This window comes from Microtus pennsylvanicus, chromosome 5 (genome assembly GCF_037038515.1).
Source record: "Microtus pennsylvanicus isolate mMicPen1 chromosome 5, mMicPen1.hap1, whole genome shotgun sequence".
Lineage (NCBI taxonomy): Eukaryota > Metazoa > Chordata > Mammalia > Rodentia > Cricetidae > Microtus > Microtus pennsylvanicus.
The window spans coordinates 22,702,117-22,717,911 of NC_134583.1; the positions used below are offsets into that span (position 1 = coordinate 22,702,117).

The window sequence follows — 15,795 nt, forward strand, 5'->3', positions numbered from 1 at the left end:
ATATATATATATATATATATATATATATATATTATATTCTGTTAAGTCTTTAGCCAAAAGCAGTTTTTATTTTATTAACCAATGTTATACAGAGGAAAATCCCACATCACCAAAGTCCACACTCCTCCAAAGGGAATCACGGTCAGACCTACCACAGCATACCCCAGTCCTTCATACCAACTTCTGTCTTAGATGGGGTTTCTATTGCTATGGAGAGACACCATGACTATGGCAACTCTTTTAAAGGAAAACATTTAAATAGGGCTGGCTTACAGTTAAGAGGTTTAGTCCATTATCATCATGGTGGGCACAAGCAGACATAATGCTGGAAAAGGAGCTAACAATTCTACATCTGGACCAGCTGGCAGCAGGAAGAGAGAAAAAAACACATTGGACCTAGATTGAGCATGTGAAACCTCAAAACCCATCCCCAGGGACACACTTCCTCCTACAAGACCATGCCTACTTCAACAAGGCCACTCCTCTAATAGTGGCACCGCATGTGAGCCTATGGGGTCCATTTTCATTCAAACTATCACAATCAGCAAATAAAGTTGTCCATTTATGATGGGGATTATCTGGGTCCGAGAGATGAGAGAGCTGGGAGCACACATATGTGATGGCTATTCTTGGTTGTCAACTTGACTATATCTGGAATTAACCAAAACTCCAAAATAGGGGCATGATTGTGAGGAATCACTGTTAAATGTGAAGTAGGAAATACCCACTTCTGGTCTGGATCTTTGAGGTAGGGAAGACATGCCTTTAGTCCAGATCTTTTGATCTGGGAAAACCCACCTCTAATCTGGCCCACACCTTCTGCTGGAAACCTATATACAGACATGGAAGAAGGAAGTTTTTGTCTTTGTCTGCTTGTTCTCACCTTGCTGGCAAGTCTTTTCCTTCACTGGCCCATTTAGACCCTACTTCTTTGAGATTCCAGTGTCTAGTGAAGACAAGCTGAGACATTCAGACTTGTGGAGCGAGCAACTATTGGATTCTCGGCTTTTCACAGCCTGTTAAGTCATTCTAGTAAATAAAAAAAAAAGCCTATATGTCTAGTGAATTCTATAAGTTCTGTTACTCCAGAGAACCCTGACTAATACAACAGTACACATCATTTTTGCTCAATATAGCACAGCCTAATCGCTGTCCATATCCTTGATTGATTAGGAGGTCTTTGGGAACATGTCGCCTGGCTCTAAATGGGTAAACTTTATTTATTACCTTTGTTATATGATATTTTTTGGGAAACATGTATGTGTTGGTGGACCATTTGATACCCCAATCAGTGGCCTCTGAAGCCCCAAGTCTCCTGCCTTTCTGAGCATCAAAAGCAGATAGGGTTTCAGAACCACAACCTCTTCCCTTTCCTAGTCTTTTCTCCCATGGCACCACAGTTCGCTGTCTTTCCACCCTGCCTCATCTGTGACCAAGAGAGATGAGAATAGGATGATTCATCTCTTTCTGACTTCATGTTCTCTCTGACCTCCAAGTTGCTGGGGACCAGATGCAGCTCCTGTCTTGAAGCAGCTTCTGGAACGTTAAGCGTTTAGCTGGTTTTCCACAAATTATGACGTGCCAAAGCAGACAAATGCAATGCGACTTCTTATGCATATCAACTCTCTCACCCAACAAGACCCGTGGAGACACCCAGTATTAATAGCCCCGATAACTAGCAAGTGCTTGGAACTCTATGACCAACACATAAATACTACTTTGCATTTGGAGGAAACAAAAGGCTAAATTGCCCAATCTGTGGGTAATTTGGGCTTAACACTTCCTTCCTGTGTTCTGACTATAGGGAGACCAGGCTTATTCTGGATAGCAAGTTACGATCTCAAAGCTCACCTCTTTCTCTCTCCAACCTCCTTTTTTTCTCACATGGAATTTTTAACTTCCATTTCCAGCTTGCTCAGGCATTTGGTCCAAAGGTGCCAAAGGTAAGAGCCAGGCATGGTATGGAATCAAATTCTCAGAGCACATTGGGCCAATATTCTCCTTCCAGCTTGTTTCTGACTCATGATAAGACACAAATGCCTCGGAATGAGGGCATGAGTTCTTGAGAACATGCCTCAGCAACAGAGGAGCAAAGGTTCATCATGTGAGAGGGAGATGTTCAAGGAAAGGAAGATGCTAGCCATCAGCTTTGGCAATGGTCATTCAGAGTCCAGTGGCCTTCCTGAGTGGCTTCTATCTAACCCTGATACCATGCCACCAGAGTGGGAGATTTCATGGTCATCTCCTTATTTCCTACCATTTTATGCCAGAATATAATCTTTTAAAAATGTTCATTATTTGAGAATCTCATACAACACATTTTGATCACATTCTTTTCCTTCCTTTCAACTTCTCCTGATCCTCACCTGTCCTTTCTCATCCAACTTCGGGTTCTTTCTTCCTCTTAAAAAATACAAAACAAAAAAAGTTTCAATCACAACAAAACTAATATATTCTGATTTGTGTTGGTCAATGACTCCTGAGCATGGGGCTTGATACTTCTCCATGATCACTGCTGCCAGAAACTGGACACAACATAGATGCCCATTAACTGATGAGTAGATAGTGAAATGTGGTACACTTACACAGCGGAATATTATTCCACTAAGAAGCATGAAACTTGTGGATAAATGGATGGAGCTCGAAACAACCATCCAGAGTTGGGTATCCCAGACCCAGAAAGACAAATATTGTTCATGGATGTTAGCTTTTGATTGGATAGAACATATATTTATATGTACATTTATGTTTACATATATGTATATAATTATTGGGAGTACTTGATGTGCTATTTCTATATTATAAATGGTATGTAGGCTAAAACCCATTTGGGAAGACTAGCCTGGAAATCCGTGTACCTTTAAAAGGGCGCTGCTTGGTCCCTGACTCACAAATAGGATTCCCATTAAAGGCACATGATCTCTGTGATAGGCACATGCAACCCGCCTCCTGCATATCCTGATTTGCATATCACAAATGCTCTAGCATTTGTGACCATGGCACATTTGTAGCAAAAGCTCCAGGCAGATGTGATCCTATGAACTGTGAGATAAGGTTACCGTATATTGTCCAGACAGATCCGGTAAAATCACAGACATCCTTGAACTGTAGAAGAATCTCTGAGAGATGCAATGGGATCTCAGCATGACCGAAGGCATGCCTTGAAGACAGAGGAAAGAAGCCATGAGCCAAAAAATACAGTTCTAGAATTGGGAAATCTCAAGAAAAACAGGCATTCCCTTGGAGATCCCAGAGAGAAACACTGTTAGGTCAAAGCCATAGACTGTAGGCTGCACACACCCCAACAACAAGCAGGCCCCTCATGTTACACTTTAGAGCAGTGGGTCCCAACCCCTAATGCTGTGACCCTTTAACACAGTTCCTCATGTTGTGGTGACCCCAACCATAAAATTGTTCTCATTGCTACTTCATAACTGTCATTTTGCTACTGTTATGAATCAACCCCCGTGAAAGGGTCATTGGACTCCCCGCCAAGAAGGCCGAGACCCGCGGTTTGAGAACCCCTGTTCTAGGCCTTTTCTCAGATGTCCTCACTGTGAGCCCCCCTCAGCCAGACATCATGGGGCACCCCTGCCCCCGCTTCTTTTCTCCTTAAACCCCTTCACTGATGTGCTATCTCTGCACTTTGAGGATTTGTATCTGTTTTTTTGTCTGACACACAGTAGCTAGTCGGGGAATATTTGTGAAGCCAGGATTGAACCTGTGCTTTAGCATGGAGAACTGTCTGTCTAATAGAAATAAAAAGGCTGCTGCAGCCTTTGCTCTTAAGGAAGCTTAGCTTTTTTTTTTGCAATATTAATGTTTTGTGATATATTCCTGAAGTGAAGCAAGATAGAAATGGCCACTGTCTCCTGACTCCTGGCCACCTGGTTATAGAGTGGTGGCTCTCAAACACTTGAGCAGTGTGCCTTCCCTAAGTCCCCATATGATCTAAGAGCCATGTCCATTTCAAGAACACCATTCTTCTCCAAGCAGAGAAATCCCTTGAGAAAACCAAATCCTCCTGTCCAAAACCCGGTCCAGGCTGCACTGAGATCCGAGCACCACAAAAGCGACATCTTCATCCAGTTCCTGGGTGGTTCTCAGCTATAGACGGCCAGGACGGAGACCGAACAAAGCCACTGCCGAGTAGCATCTGACTCAGGCACCTGTGACTTCTAGCACCGTCCCTCAGATCAGAGTTTATAGCAATGTTTCCACAGCGCCAACAGCAGTGTAAGAAACTAACGCCTACTGCCTGTCGGTCATCTCCCAGCACCTGGCATGTATGAGAGGCGCCTTTCTCTCTCTGTAAGGAGAACAGGATGGTGTCGAGTAAAAGGGTAAGCATGATATGACTTCCTGGAGTTATCATGCTGGTCCAGGACTGTACCCAAGATGCCAAATCACACTCCAAGAATGAAATCAGCGGTTCTCAGGCAGCTGTTAACACAGGTTGTTGAGTGTCGTTTTCTCAGTGTTTATTAAATTATCACATTTTGGGTTTGGCAAAGAGTAATTGTTTTTTCCTGACACAATTTTCACTCCTGGGATGAAATTGCAACATTTTTTTTAGATTAAAGAGTGATCTGCTTGGAGATGAATATACTAATGTGTGTGTGTGTGTGTTTACACACACGCTTTCATGATTAATCTTCAGCTTAACTTCACATTAAAAGGCAGAAGATCTGAGGGGCCAAGAAGATGATTCAGTGGATAAAGACGCCTGCCATGCAGGCCTGACAATCCAAGTGAACCCATGTGGTTGTGAGAAACAACTCCTGAGTGCCCTTTGACCTCTCCATGTGTGCTGTGGCCTGCACATGCATCCCCGACTCCTTATTTTCTGAGTCTTGTTAAGCGGTGAGCTGAAGACTTCCTGTTTTCTCCCCCTCACCCACTCCTTGCAGCACCTCCTTTCTAGGGATGTTTTTGTGGCTCCTTTGTCATAGTCTCAGATCCACCAATAGCTGTGACAATCTTGGGGTGAGCTGTTTTATTTGTTCATTTCAAAGGCAACGTTGGGGTCTGGCATGGTGGTGCATGCCTTCAGTCCCAGCACTCAAGAGGCAGAAGCAGGCAGATGTCTGAGTTTAAAGCCAGCCTGGTCTACACAGCTCCAGGTCAACTAAGACTACAAAGTGAGACCTTGTCTCAGAATAGAAGACTTTGTTGTGGCTGGTTATATAGAAATAGGGTGCTGGGGGTGTGTTCAGTGCGTGTCTAGTATACACAATATACTGGACCTGTCCCCAGCACCCCCAAAACTGTTATTTTTAAAATTCCAATATATCAATCAGGTTCCTCCCATAATTCCCCAGAATGGTTAGAGGAGATTAAGAAACCCTGTTGTCTAGCGTCAAACACACTCACCTTTTGCTAGTTGTTACTCTAAGGGCCTTGTGTAAGTTGACTCCTGCGGTCCTTATGACAACTCTCTGAGTTCAGTACTGTAGCTAGTTATCATTCCTCAGGTGAAAAATCGGAGATCAGAGAGCCATGAATACTAATACAGGAAAGCCAGCATTTGGGCTAAGGTAATTGGGCTTTAAGGTCTGTCTGCTAACTACGTATGATGTTCCCCGATAGTGCATTCTGTAAAGTCAGACACAACCTAATGTGAGAATAGTAATTGCACCCAACACATTCTGATTTATCCCTCCCCAACTTGAAGTGATTACCATGGGTCTCTAAATCCAACTTAATGTATTCTGTTCCATTATTCTGAGTCCATAAAATTGGGATGAGAACATTGCTGATGTCTAAAAGTAAGGCATTTCAATACCACTCATACAATAAAATGCAAAATCTTTTCATGACTTTAAATGTTATCTATTCACAATAAAACTGAAATTATACCCAATTTCTCCATTGTACAAAGTAAGGTACAAATTGTGAACTTTTCCATTAGTAAAAATATATCATCCTGTCAAACTTCCAAATTAGTAATCTCTTATTAGTTTTTCATAATACAAAGGGAACAGAGCTTGGGAAACTTTACTTTTTAAACTTTAATGCTTGCCGCCCCTTGGAAGAAGGGATGCATTGATGTGCTCACACTGTGCAGCAGCGGACTTTGCCCCGGTCATCTGTCTTTACATGCCATGGTGATAGGCGCAATTCGCGCCACACTCCAGGTCTCCTGTGCCCCAGCTCCCTCTGTGGCGCCCAGCTCTGGTGAGCGACTCTGTGTGCTGTTGTTGCCTCTCCAGAACTGCGAGCCCCAGCGGGTCAGGGATTTGGGGCTTCCTTTCCTTTGTTCTGAAACGGTGCCCAGCAGCTGTCAAATAAAGATGTGGAGAAAGTGTCCCTGAAGGAAGGTTTCCTGCCCCTGCCGTAGCCTCCTCACGTCCCCCAGTCAGAACCATTAAGAGCCTCGTTTTCCTGAATCTGAAAGATACAAGTGAGCATGCCCGGCTCTGTGGGTCCCTGGGGACCGGATGGAAGTCAGTTGAGCCATCTGTCTGCCATACAATGGACCCCGGTTAATCTCCTTGAAGGGTGTGGGAGCCGGCCCTTATTCTGACTGGGATCTTTTTGATGTTGTGATTTTACATGCAATTCAGAGTTTAGTTTGTCATAAAAATACAGCCAATCCTCATTGCTCCCATTTCACATCTGTGGAGACAACGAACTTCTACGTGGATTATATCAGAGGAGAAGCTTCTGGGTGCTCAGGCTCTGTGGCTAGACCTTGACGTCAGTGCTGAGCACTGACAGGAGAAAATGGAAGGATGCTTTACCTGATACCTGGACCCGAGAGAGCCATTAAGTCCAAAAGCTCCAGTGCTGCTTTAAATAAAACTGATAAACTGTGGACATGTGACAAACGAAAGCGGCTGGAGCTAGGGTCAATGTGACAGTGACCTGAAAATATCTGGGGGGTGGGGAAGTAATGGAAAGTCAGAGTTATTTTCATGGGTTTATTCTGATATCAACTCCAAGTCCCCAGTGTTAAGAATGCTCTCTTCCTGGTACACTGAGCATTCCTTCCCCTTAGGAAATTTTTTGCTTGCCTTTAGGTAGAGTTTCCTCCTTGTCCCTGTTTCCTCAGGCACCTTGAGCTCAAACAAACAGTGTATCAAGGCAGCAGATTTGGGGCATCATCTTCTGAACCCCTTCACCTACTTGCTAAGGTTTATTTGTAATCTGAACCTAGTACAGCACTTCCCCATTCTTTAGTGGATACGGAGTGGGAGGCCATGTGGCCTGCAGAGCAGTGCGGGCCCAGGGAGGTTGAGCAGGGCCACATTGTCTTTTTCAGTAGCTCTCCCAATGTAAACGGCTATCCTTTACATCCTTTTGAGTGTTATGGGTTCGCATTTTTGTGCTGTTTGTTCATTTTGCCACTTAAAATGTTCTGCTGGAGGTACTAACACACCTAAGCATCAGGGGTGTTAGTACAAGAGGCCTTAGAAAGAAAACATAAAGTCCTCAGGGTGTGGTTACAGTGCTCTGGGGTGTGGTTACAGCGTTGTGGGGCGTGGTTACAGTGCTGTGGGGTGTGGTCTTTTGGGAAAGGACCTCGTACCCCCTTGTGAGCAACCCTTCACCTAAGCTCTGTGAGGAAGTCCAATGAACTCACTGGTTCCTCTAGAGTGAACTTCGACAAAATTGCACCTTGGTTTGTGGCTGGGGTCTTAGGAGAAGGGGTAGGCCTTGGTCTCTTCTCCCAGAGGGAAAACGTTCTAGCTGCATTACTGTGTGCTTTGGATTTTCAACCACTGAAGCTGTGAGCCAAATCAACCCCTGGATAAAGTTGTCCTGTCTCAGAAATTTCACCACAGTGGAGAAATTCTCGGTAATGTATGTGCTGCAGCAGGACAGAACTGTAATCAGGACAAATGTGGGGAGCGTAGGCCAGATGGCCCAAGGAAGACTGAGCTCTCAAAAGGCAAGTGTCACCTGTACAGTAGGAGTGTGACTAAGGGTCTAGAGAGATGATGCTTACCTGACTTTCCTTTGAAAAGTAGGACAAGGATACTTAGGAATTTCTGAAAAAAATTAAAATAAAATAGAAAAGACTTTGTTTAAAAAAAATGGCCCAAAATAAAACAAACTGAAATGTGGCACAATTTGAGGAATCGATGCCTGTGTCATGAGCTGCACCGTCACCCTCCCACAAATCCATCTATCCAAGACTTAACTTCCGTACCTTGGAATGAGACATTTGGAGACAGGCCTTTCAAGAGGTATTTAAGTTAAAATGTAGACATTAGGGTGGGCCTAATGGTATCCTTATAGGACATTAGGACATGGAGACACTTGAGCCAGCTAGGAATTCCCTATAGGCACGTCAGTGGAGCACTATCCCTTGTCTTTACGCCATCTTGTCCTTCCCAGAGACCCCAAGGTCATGTGTAATTAAGGCAGATTTGCATGTACCTGGCTGGAGGGGTGGCTCAGGTGAGTGTTTCATGACCTTTCTCACTCAGTCCTTCCAAGAGAGCGCATCACTTGTGGTGATCTTTAGGCAGGCCCAGCAAGAATTCTAGAGATGATGTTTTCATCTTGGAAGATAGTCCTGTACAGCAGACAGTCTCGGGCCACAGTGATCACAGGAAGTGACAGAGCAATTTGTAATTATGGGATGTTGTAGTCTTATTTCTGTCGCTGTGGTAAAATCCCTTGACAAAAGGCAACTTTGGGGAGAAAGGGCTTGTTTGACCTTACAGTTCCAGGGTACAGTTCATCACTGAGGGACTATCCAGGCAGGAATCTGGGTAGGTGCTGGTCACATGATACAGTTCATCACTGAGAGACTATCTAGGCAGGAATCCGGGCAGGTGCTGGTCACATCACATCCGCAGTCAAGAGCAGAGAGAAACAGGCATGTTGACTTGCTTGCTTGTTCTTGCTCTGATCAATTGCATTTTCCACTTTTCCACTGTTAAGGAATCCCTGACTAGGGAATGCTGCCACCCACGGTGGACTAGGTCTTGCCACACTAATACCCAAGACAATTCTCTACATCTTCTCCAAGATATGACCAACCTGATCTAGACAATCCTTTGCCTGAAGCCCTCTTCCTAGTGACTCTGAATTCTGTCTACTATACAGACAGTTACAATTAACTAGCATAGCTGGGCAGCGGTGGTGGCGCAGGCCTTTAATCCCAGCACTCGAGGCAGAGGCAGGTGGATCTCTGTGAGTTTGAGGCCAGTCAGATCTACAAGAGCTAGTTCCAGGACAGATAGGGCTGTTAAGGACAGGTAGTACTGTTACACAGAGAAACCCTGTCTTGCAAAAACAAAAAACCAACCAACCAAACAAAAAGAACTAACTAGCATCTGTTTGAAGGGTCACATGTAAAACAGGAAGTCATACAATCCCTTCTGAGGACATGCTTCAAGAGCCTCGTGGCTTCCTACTAGGTAGGCTCTTCTGTAAGCACAATAGTTAGTAGAATGTTATGTGTGGGTCCTTTAGATGTTATCAGCCTCTGGCCAGTGACTGGTACAAAGGGCCTCGGGGCTCTTCTAAAGAGCAAACTTGCCATGGCGCTCCCAAGGGTACTACAGAAACAGTCAGCTCAGCCCCACTACATGATGTTTTCCCTAACAGGGCCTGTGTCTTCCTCCTTTCCGTTTCCTCATTAAACACGTACACTCTAATTTTGTCTCGGTTTCATCGCTGGAAAACGTACCAGTATGAGATCTTTAAATAATATTTATTTCACCTCAGAAAGACATTTAGAGATTGTGTTAATTACTTTCTTTTACTGTGGTGAGATGTCATGACCAATGCAACTTTTATAAAAGAAAGCATTTTGCCTGGCAATGGTGGAGCAAGCCTTTAATCCCAGCAATAGGGAAGCAGAGGCAGGCGGAACTCTGTGAGTTCGAGGCCAGCCCTATCTACAAGAGCTGTACCCAGAGATGTTACACAGAGAAACATTGTCTCAAAGAACCAACCAACCAAATAAATATATAAATAAATAAAATAAAAACATTTAAAAAAGCATTTCATCGGGGGTGACTCCATGGCCGCCATGGTGGAGAGAGTGGTGGCCCAGGCAGGTAGGCACGGAGTCAGGTTGGATGCTCTACCTTTCCGTTCCATGTCTGTTAGTAGGTTCTGCTCGGCCCCTCTCCCCAGCTCCCTCTCTCTTCCCATAGGCTCTCCCAGAAAGCTCTCCTCTGCTTAAGCAATTTTCCAGGCACCTCCAGAGGGGGACAAATTCAAACAGCTGAGCAGTATTTGGGCCACTGATCTTGCTGCCACCCCCTGCTCTCGGGCCTCTTGAGAACTCTGGGTAGAAAAAGGTTCCAGCTTTGTGAGCTGCATGGTATATATATATATATATATATATATATATATATATATATATATATATATATATATATATATATATGTTTTTTTTGAGACAGTGCTTCTCCGTAGCTTTTGGTTCCTGTCCTGGAGCTAGCTCTTGTAGACCAGGCTGGCCTCGAACTCACAGAGATCCACCTGCTTCTGCCTCCCGAGTGCTGGGATTAAAGGCGTGCGCCACCACCGCCCGGCATGGTGCATATTTTGAAGGGTGTCCCATCCCCCATTCTATAATCCTTTGCTTTCCATCTCCCAAATGTTATATAAAATCTCTCTAGCTTTTGACACAGCTTTTGTCTTTCTCCTCCCCTCACTCCTTCTCTTCTTATAAAGTCTTTTCAGGGGCTGGAGAGATGGCTCAGAGGTTAAGAGCACTGGCTGCTCTTCCAAAGTTCCTGAGTTCAATTCCCAGCAACCACATGGTGGCTCACAACCATCTGTAATGAGATCTGGTGCCCTCTTCTGGCCTTCGAGCATACACACAGACACAATATTGTATACATAATAAATAAATATTTAAAGTCTTTTCAGTGGGGCATGGGGGCAGGAACTGAGCACAACTCCATGGCTCCTTTCATGAAAGAAAATGCCAGTACAAGGGAGAGTTCTACAGTCTTGCCTGCGAAAGGGAACGGGTCTCTCTGCGATAGACGGAGATATCCATAAAGCTTGGGGGACCTTTAGGAAGGAGGAGCCTTCAAGACATTGATATTTCATCCTCTGTTTCCTAGGGATGCCTCTTGTAGCTCGCATGAAATTTGGTCACCAGAGCCAGATATCACACACTTCCCTGTCCCCTACTGTTCCAGAGAGGCTGTTTAAGGGTAATGGCTTCTGTCACAGTGCAATGGTGGCTAGGACAATGGCCCGCAGATAATTATCTTGTTTGCCATTCTGTGCGTGAGAGAAAAGAAATAAAATAGAGGCTCTTTGCTCTTAAATGATTTGGTTTGTCTATGAGCTCAGGTGAAGGAAAACAACACTCGCCCATCTTCCACGAAGGTAACTTAAAAAACAAACAAACACAAAACAAAAAACATTCTGAGAAACAACACTATGCAGCTTTAAAAATAACAGCCCTTCCCACGTAAAAACTGACAAATATCAAGAGGAAACCAAAAGAAAACTTCCCATCATTTTCAAATAAGTCTATGCTTTCCCATCCTCTTAAGTCTTAGGTATTTAGCCACCTTTAAGCAAGCCGCCGCATTTCCATTTTAAAAAATTAAAATAACAGGAGGACGCGCCTGCTCCTAAGGAGTCTTACTGCAGATCTAGGGGAGCACGACAGAAGCGTCTGGAAGAGTCCACAGTGAACGCGGCCTGCAAACTGAACCAGGCCACGCGGGGACAGACTGAAGCCGAGCGGCCTAGAGGCAAAAGGCCAGGGTAGCCGAAATGGCTGGGTTCTGTAGGAAAGAGAAGCCAGGGGAAGGGGCCCTGCCAGGTCGGGTGAGAGGCACAAGGAGCCAGGACTCCGTCCCAGGTAGGGACCGAGGGGCTCGGAGGCCAGAGTCCACACCTCCGACTTCAGACCTGAACTTTAGAGCGCCGCGATCGTCGGCACGGGAACGTCCACGGGGCTTGTTTGGCTCAAAATGACAACTGAGGTGTTGTCATAGCAAATGGCGACAAACCCTTAACATTTTACTAACTCAATAGACTTCCCAAGAAATGACCCACTTGGGAGGAACTCTTTTGTGAAAACTAAGAACCTTATTTAAAAAGGAGCACTTTAGTATACTTGGTGAGTTTCCCTGCATTGTGTGAGTGGAGGGGAGTGACGGGGATTCACGTCTAGGGACTCCTCAGCAGGGGACTGGCAGCCAGGTTTTCAGCGCTGACCCGCCCGCGCACAGAGCGCTACAGAAACACGTACGCCACCGTTTCTCTCTGGGGATTCCGTGTTCCAGGGTCTTGGGTTTGTTTTAGGATCTTGGGTTTGTTTTATTCACAAATGTTAGATTCCGTGTTCCAGGGTCTTGGTTTGTTTTAGGATCTTGGGTTCGTTTTATTCACAAATGTTAGGTTCTAAAACGGAGGCTACAAAAACTCGAGCCAGGCAGGAGTCGAACCTACAATCTTCTGATCCGTAGTCAGACGCGTTATCCATTGCGCCACTGGCCCGTCGATGGAGGGCGGGAGGGCTTTCGGGATGACACCATCAGATCGTCCTCAGCAGTCACCCGGGCGACGCGGGGTGAGAAAGGAAGCTGTGGCAGGGGCAGTCACGTGACTACCGGGAAGCCGGCTGCCTCCGGCGCTGCAGTCCTTTCTGGGCGGCTCAGGGTGGCCAGTGAGGCGGGGCTGCGGTCGTGCGCATGCGTGAAACGGCAGGCGGCCGTGAGAGTCGCGAGTCCTGGGAAATGCGCATGCTCGCTTCCGCTTGCCCGGCTGAATTCCCCGGACTCACACCTGCCCAGTGTCAAGGGGCAGAGGGGATCCCTGTGTCCCTTCGATAGCTCAGCTGGTAGAGCGGAGGACTGTAGCTAACTCCCCGGCAGGAGACATCCTTAGGTCGCTGGTTCGATTCCGGCTCGAAGGAGACCGTAACATTTTCCCCAGGTTTCCTCCGACTCCCAACTGGCCATTTTCTGCGTCTGCTCTCCCGGTCACCAACTTGCCCCCGGTTCCCTCTTGGCAGTTTCAAAACTTTCGCTGCCTTTCGGGCTCGTCCGCTTCCGCGCTTGCGCAACCTTTTGCGACCCCCCACCCCCCACCAGAGTGTGTTCACACACCCTTCCGAGTGCAGCTGCCCCCCGGCCGAGGGTCGCTTCCTCGGGCGCGCGACCCCCCGAACCCCGAGGTGACACACGGCCCCACGCAGGACCTGCTATATCGCCGCCCGGGGCCGTGACGCGGCGTTATGGAGCCGATCTGCCAAGGGGCCACCCGCTCCCTTCGATAGCTCAGCTGGTAGAGCGGAGGACTGTAGACGTATGGCCGTGGTCATCCTTAGGTCGCTGGTTCGATTCCGGCTCGAAGGAAGGAGCTCATATTTTTCGATTTATCAATTTCAACGACGAGGCTTATTCAAAACACAATTTCTTTGCCGAGCTGTGCTCTGCACTTCCTCTAGAGGAACAGAAAAACAGTCGTGATCAGCGGTGGGGGATTAGCTCAAATGGTAGAGCGCTCGCTTAGCATGCGAGAGGTAGCGGGATCGATGCCCGCATCCTCCAGTAATTTTTTTTTCTTCGTGTTTCTTTGGTTTTCCCTTTCGTTTTGGGATCTACCTTAAGTTAGTAGAAAGACTGTCAGCAAAGCTCAACGAGGTGGCATTTCACCTCTGTGTTTTGTCCCAAACTCCCAGGTTCGCCAAAGCTAAGCGAATGAAGCAGGACCTGCGCACCGAGCAGCTGTACACCGACCGAGCCGAGGCTCCCCGGTGGGAGGCTGCATGGAGGCCGAGCCTAAGGCTGGTGCCCAGGGGCGACCAACTGCAAAGACGCTGGGACACCAGGGCCCTCCCGGAAGAAACTGTGGAGCGTTGCGTTGACTAGGGACCAGCACGAAGGGAAAATTGAAAATTAAAAATAAATATTTAAAAGTTCAATTTAGGCACCTCTTGTACACACACACACACACACACACCATACTCTGAAGCAAACATTTAGATAGTGACATAACACTCAAAATTCTTTTTGGGAATCGGCTACCCTCTCCTATTTTCTAGAATAGAGTCTCAAAAAGAGTTATTGCCTCCAGAAGCCATCTTGTGGTTCCCACAACACGGAGCGTTACCCTTTCAGCTGACGGCAGAATTATTGTCCTTTTGAGGATCACAAAAGAATCATGAATCATTTGTCCATTTTAGAGTCCTGGGCAACTTGTGGGCTTTTCTTCCCAGTGTATAGAGCCTGCTGCCTTCCACTTTCTACCCTTCCATTTTCAATCTCACTTTGCTATTTTCAGTAAGGTTTTTAATTGAATCTTTGAACCACTTAAGTCTATCTCCCTACATATAAATTATGCACTTTTATTTTTTTTTTTATTTTTAGTGTCTTGAGGCAAAGCTTTAGTAGCCTTGAACTGCCTTTCTCTCCCGAGTGCTGCGATTAAAGGCCAGTGGTACCACATCCAGCAGGCCTGTATCTCTTGATTGTCTACCTCAGTTCTCCCAGAACTGAGATTACTGGTGTTCCCCACAATGCTCTGCCGTTGAAGTATTATGTGTGAACGGTAACAACCCTTCTAAAAGTACGTGATGAAAAGAGAAAGGAGTGGCAAGTCCAGGACTAGGAAGGACAGCACCTGGGCCAGAGTCAAGTCACTTCCTGAGGTCAGCAGCCCAGGCAGGGAAGTCACAGACAGTCACAGGTATAAATCGGGAGGCGGCACCACACAGAAGCTAGTCATGTGGGCAGTGAAAGCCAATGGTCTGTCCTGGCTCTTTAGGACCTCGGACGGGTTGTTCAGCGGCTAGGTTATCTCCATTTCATCATCTGCAAAACACGCTAGCTGCAACCACACTTCCTATCAATTAAGATAGAACTTGGAATCTCTTAGTTCAGAGCAGGAAAGGGGAAACTAGGGGAGAGGAGAAAAAGAGGAGGGGGAGGAAAGGGATGGGGGAATAAGAGGCACCAACAGGGCTTTGCTGGCATGCTGCAGAGACTGAGACAGATTTCAACACCCAGAGACCTGACAGACCCACCACACCTACAGTAAGGCCCAGAGGATTTTCAGGTTTCTCCATGTGCTGTGCAAATACGTAGGACCGGGTGCTTGGACCTCCGGAGCAAGGGAAGCAGACAAGTCTGGAAACGAAGGCTAAGCACACTGTAGTATGGTCACATCACTGCATGTGTATACCTACTGACATGTTTACTAAGGACTCACGGGGGCAGGGGAGTGAAGAAAGACCTGGAGCCCACGTGAAGCTTCCGGTATGTGCCACTTGGTGGGCTGTCGCTGCTTATTTCTAGCCCAGAAATTGTCCCGAGACACATTCAGAAGAAAGTTCAATATATAGATTTTACACATTTCCTCAGAGATCCGTATGATGAAGTGAAATTTATAAAGAAGAGCTTTGAAGCTGGAGCGGTTATCAAGGTGAAAGACAGCCTCCAGTGAGAAGTTTACAGTCAACCTGAGGAAGGACCGCCACAGCATTCAAGCGGGGTTCACGTCCGTCACTTCCCTGTAATGCTCATCCTCATGAAATGTTACTTCTCAATAAAAGCTTAAAATCATGTGTTCAGAGTTCTTATGGCCAGGTAGCAGGAGAAACTGAAAGGCGGAACAGGCAGAAGCAGTGTAGGAAACGTTCTGTAGACGTCCTGAATCGGGCCTGGGGTGGAGGCCGCACCAGGAATCCCATGGCAGCAAAGAGAGCTAGGGGCTGTGTTTTGTTTTTCAGTAACTTTGAAGGTTGTTACGTGATGGCAAATTCTTCAGACAAAAAATGATTAGGACTGCTTCTGTTGTTGCTGTGGGTGGTGGTGGCTTCCTGTAGTCCAGACTCCCTTCAGTAGGATGAAT

General features: G+C 46.4%; 4 non-coding genes across 4 annotated transcripts; 3 read left to right on the top strand and 1 right to left on the bottom strand.

Annotated features, from left to right (window-relative positions):
- Positions 1–12,365: 12,365 nt before the first annotated feature.
- Positions 12,366–12,438, bottom strand: Trnar-acg (transfer RNA arginine (anticodon ACG)). The gene has a single exon. It is a non-coding gene; the product is annotated as a tRNA-Arg (tRNA).
- Positions 12,439–12,763: 325 nt separating this feature from the next.
- Trnay-gua (transfer RNA tyrosine (anticodon GUA)) lies at positions 12,764–12,856 on the top strand. Its single transcript has 2 exons — positions 12,764–12,800; positions 12,821–12,856. It is a non-coding gene; the product is annotated as a tRNA-Tyr (tRNA).
- Positions 12,857–13,209: 353 nt separating this feature from the next.
- Positions 13,210–13,298, top strand: Trnay-gua (transfer RNA tyrosine (anticodon GUA)). The gene is given in 2 exon segments: positions 13,210–13,246; positions 13,263–13,298. It is a non-coding gene; the product is annotated as a tRNA-Tyr (tRNA).
- Positions 13,299–13,420: 122 nt separating this feature from the next.
- Positions 13,421–13,493, top strand: Trnaa-agc (transfer RNA alanine (anticodon AGC)). The gene has a single exon. It is a non-coding gene; the product is annotated as a tRNA-Ala (tRNA).
- The last annotated feature ends 2,302 nt before the right edge of the window (positions 13,494–15,795 follow it).